Consider the following 4,924-nt stretch of genomic DNA (forward strand, 5'->3'; position numbering starts at 1 on the left):
GATAAGATGGCAAAGGTTTGCTGCGTTTTGGTGAACATGTGCCCCAGTGTGGTAGTAAAACCAGGGAAAAATGCTCTTGTTAAATACTTTTAAGTCTTGTGCTGTTTATGTAGTGATAAGTTTTCAAAAGAGACAGTAAATTACAGAATGCTAGTAGTGGGTGATATTATACAAATGCTGTCATGATTTTATGTGAACATTTTGTCATTTGTAAACTATACATAACATTTTTTCTACATTGTAACTGATGTGATGTTCGACAAAGTGCTTTTAATTAAAAATAGGCAAACATTTCTTTGTTTCTTTATTCAACTTTTGAACAGTGGTATTTAGTAAGTACATATTCAGTAAATGCAAAGTATTTACATGGCCCCCTAAATTAAAACATTATGGGTTATTCAGAACAGAACTATGCTTGGAAAAATATTGTCCCATCAGTTGATCCAACTCCTCCACAGTAGCAGGTGGAACTTTTCTTTTTTGAGGATGGCTTCTTTTACCTGTCACAACGAATGGTCTGTTTATGTTTTGATCAAGAACCTTTTTTTTGGGCAGCTGAAGAGGAGAAGTCTATCTTATGGCCAACCTCTGGCTGTATCTTGGTCATATTACCCAGCAAAACCCAGTATGCAGGTTCATCTGTAACAGTCCTTGTGCCACAGATCCTCACTGTTGCTTCTACATTAAACAGAAGAGCAGTGACATGGCTGCAAGTCTCCACGACTCTAGCCATACAGCTGCAGTGGGCGGCTTCAACCTTCCCTGTGATGCTCACAATGACCTGTGGCTGCAATGCTGCAATTCAGTCTTTAAGAGTGCAGGACCTAAAACACACACAGACAAAGTTCATTTAAAGACAAGAACTTTAATAAGCCAAGTCCGACACAAATGTGTTTTATTTACTTTCAAATCCATTTATCATAAATGTAACAAATAAAGTGTTTTTATGTATCCATCTATAGAACGCTGCATGTTATATTCTAAATCTGCATGTTTCTTTTTAGAAACCTATCAGCAAAAAATGAACCTAAAGTATGTAATGCAAGGATGTAATCACTTTCAAGAGGGAGAAAACATAAAGTTCGACTTTAAGTGACAACTATGGACACCTAATATGACAAGCAGATTCTGCAGGTCATTAATCAATGTATAAAACTAAAACAGAATGTATTTTTAGTGACACAGGACACAAACAAGGAAGCATTTATTTATAATAAATATGAATTAATTAGGGCAATTTCTTTAACCATAAAAAATAACTAAATCCTTCAGGACAATGTCACATCAATGCACTGAACTCACTATGTTATCCCTCTAACAGAGCCTCTACATGTTCTCACTGTAATTTCCCCCTCACGAATGAATTTTTGCTAGCACTAATTTGAATGCTGGGGGGAATCAAACGCATTTTACTCGCAGTACTCAAGCTGACTTACCTTTGCTTGAATGACGGCGTACTCACAACGTGGAGGCTTAAAAATAGCCAAATCTTGTACCCAGTCCTTGGTGAATTGGATGTGCGCCTCCAGAGATTTATAATTGCGAAATTGGTGCGCCGTGTATGCTCTGACTCCACAGACAAGGTATGAGAGTAGATTATGCTAAGTCAATAGCGGTTTGGTCTTCAGGGTTTCTACTCCACGGCTATATTTCATACGGGTCCACATTTCAACAATCAAGTACCGTCTCTTTGCATCTGGACAGAATCTGTCTCTATACCGTCATTTTCTTTTGAGCTACGTTTCAGAATGGTTCGTAGCAATCTTGTTTTGATTCGTGACCTGCCAAGATGGTGCTGCGCTCCCACAATGCATTGCGACATTACGTCAACTCCAAAGCCCTTTGCGTGCAGGAGTGTATGCGCATGCGCATTGCCACGGTGGTTTAAAAAATAAAGATATAATGAAAAGTAATTAATAAAAATTAAATATTTAAACATTCCCACAAATGTGCAATGAACGTGCAAAAACTCTCTTTAGTAGTTGTTACTGTTTCTTTCTTTCTTTCTTTCTTCTTTTTTTTTTTTTTTTTTTGAAAAATAACGACGTCTCTGAGGCGCGTTTAGTGGTCATGCATGTTTGACAAGCTCGTTATGATACCAAAACAGTAGGCCTATCACAATAATCGATATATCGACTTAACACACAATACATGTACATGACCTCAATAATTGTTGATGATGTAATTTATCCGCCATTATATTTACAAAAATAAAATATAATGATAACAAAACAATAACATTAAATAACATTGTTTTCTATTTGTTAGAAAATTTACTATTTATTCAAGTTTTTAAGGTATCTAATATTTTGATTCCTAATTTCAATGATCTAAATACTTTAAGAATTAGATGTTGGTTTGTCAATTGAAAGTGTGTAGATCTTGCATTATTATGGTGTTATATTATGATTATACATTCAAAGACATAAAATGGTCTTAAAATGACAATGACATAACTTGTCGCAATTGTTTATGGGGCAATATACCGACCAACAAAAAGTCGCTATCGTAACAGGCCTTCAAAACAGACGGTTTTATGATTGATAAATTCAAAAAATAAATACATTTAATTTCTCTGAGATTCTCTAATATTCAGTTACAGTTCACAACACAGTTACCCGTACATGCAGTATTATACTGTAAATATAAATCTCTGCATTTAGCATCCCACTAGAAGCGTCGCAGTTACTGCCTCTTTTTTTTTTTTTTTTTTTTTACAAATACCTGTACTATCACTAACACATTTACTGTTTTACTTTTAGCCTGTGGATACAAATGCAGATTTCCTTAATGTAAGTTGTGCATTTTAATTACATCATGTTATTTTTATTATTATTTATTTATTTATTTTATTTTACATTCAAATATTTCAAGCTTCTTGGTTAAAGAAGCTTGATTGCTAGTAGGTAAAGAATAGTTCACCTATAATTCATATTCCCAATTAATTTCTCACCTCTGATTGAATGCCTTTGTTTGTTTTCCTTTTGACTATAACAAAACATTTTTGCTGGATATATATGGTGAATTTATATGCATAGATACAGTCGTAGTGCTTGACACATGCAAACAGCAGTAGATGTACTAAAAAGGAAATAATTACAATCATGATGTTGATTGCTGATGTCAGTATATATATTTTAGAGGAATGTTTTGTTTTTCACCCAAAATGAACTATATTGCTTCAGAAGAGATTTATTACCCTACCGGACTCTTATATATTGTTCTGTTTTTTGTTTGTTTTTGTTATTTTCAGGTTCAATGGTGCGTGTTCTTCTAATGGCCGCCTTCCCACTGGAGGTTTTGATCCACAGCAATTTAAAAGGTAATCAGCTTTGAAAGTCAGTTCAAATGGTTAGCTAATAGTACTTTAAAAAGCCTACAACTCTGTCACCAGTTTCTTTACCAAAAATTACCCATAAAAGTATCGCTCAATAGCATATATTGTAGTTCAAATGTTTAGTTGTACAAATATCAAATTTTTGGAAATCTAAAACTAGTCAAACACTCAAATGTTCATGCTTTTTATAGGAGGACAGAGCAAAACGGACATCGGCGCAGAGTGAAGAACTGCCCTTGATAAGGACACTATGACAGCCATATATAGTAAGTGAAGACTTTCTGTGTATCTAAAATTGCATACAGCACAAGTAACTTACTTTGCAACCATTAAAATAGGTTGTAAAGTAAGTTACCAATACAAATAGGTGATGATGCATTGTAGTGGTTGGTCTCAGACAAAGAAGGTCAACAGATTTATGAATGCTGGAAGGTAAGGAGAGACGACCAAAAGGGGTGTTAGCATTACTGTAATGTGAACTGGATAGACTTCCCATCTAGGAAAAAAAAGAGGTAAAATTATGCGTAAAATATATCTGTATTAATATCTGTATCTATATAAACAGAAATATCTGTTTGCTAAATGAAGCCAGCTAACATAAATCACATTTTTATTTTAACTCTGATAAAAGTAATAGAACTGTGACTTTTGTTTGTTACAGTGGCGGTAAGGAAGGGGTTTCCCAGCGTGTCCAGAAGGGCTTTGAGGATTGCCGTGAAAGCTGGGGGAACTGAGACTGCTGGAAAAGGAAAAGAAATTACATTTTAAGTATGCTGACTTATGTTCATACAATCACACACACATATACACATACACACACATATGTGTGTGTGTGTGTGTATATATATATATATATATATATATATATATATATATATATATATATATATATATATACACACACACACACATATATGTATATGTGTGTGTGTTTCTTTTAGAATGTTTGAGTATGTAATGAGAATAAACTTATAAAATGAATATTCCTTGCTTGATTGATATGCTATATGTATGTTTTAAACATCAAATAAAGATTTCTTTCAGATGTTACATGTGAATGTGTTTTCTTAGAAATATATGAAGGGTTAAATTTATATTTTTTTGAATGATTTTAAATAAATTTAAATTGTATTTTGAAATATATTTTATTAATATATTTCAAAATATACAAAAAATGGCCAAAAAATATATGTGCTAAAAAACATTTCAAAATACATAAACATATTTCAAAATGTATTTTAAAATACATTTTGAAATACATTTCAAAATATACAAAAAATGGCCAAAAAATATATGTGCTAAAATACATTTTAAATATATAAATATATTTTAAAATGTATTTTAGCACATATATTTTTTGGCCATTTTTTGTATATTTTGAAATATATTTCAAAATGTATTTTAAAATATATTTTTTTACCGTATGGGTGTCAAGTTTAACACTGATGGTTGACCTACAGCAAAGAACCCTTCCAGCCTTAAGTGGGAGACAAATAGCACCTATGGTGAACACAGTGGGTCATGTTCCTAAAGACCAGCAGTTGGTGATGACTGATGAAGAGTTAAAGTAAAAGTGCATGTGAGGCT

At 32.8% G+C, this 4,924-nt stretch overlaps 2 long non-coding RNA genes across 2 annotated transcripts; one reads left to right on the top strand and one right to left on the bottom strand.

Annotated features, from left to right (window-relative positions):
- Positions 1–291: 291 nt before the first annotated feature.
- LOC146658474 (uncharacterized) lies at positions 292–1,973 on the bottom strand. Its single transcript, XR_014913718.1, has 2 exons — positions 1,437–1,973; positions 292–824 (listed from the first exon to the last, which is right to left on the bottom strand). It is a non-coding gene; the product is annotated as an uncharacterized LOC146658474 (long non-coding RNA).
- Positions 1,974–2,728: 755 nt separating this feature from the next.
- LOC146658475 (uncharacterized) lies at positions 2,729–4,539 on the top strand. The gene is made up of 4 exons (XR_014913638.1): positions 2,729–2,792; positions 3,254–3,322; positions 3,529–3,603; positions 3,999–4,539. It is a non-coding gene; the product is annotated as an uncharacterized LOC146658475 (long non-coding RNA).
- The last annotated feature ends 385 nt before the right edge of the window (positions 4,540–4,924 follow it).

The sequence above is a fragment of the Rhamphochromis longiceps genome, linkage group LG11 (genome assembly GCF_057381845.1).
Source record: "Rhamphochromis longiceps isolate RC_006_pf linkage group LG11, R_longiceps_female_GT1.1, whole genome shotgun sequence".
NCBI classification, from domain to species: domain Eukaryota; kingdom Metazoa; phylum Chordata; class Actinopteri; order Cichliformes; family Cichlidae; genus Rhamphochromis; species Rhamphochromis longiceps.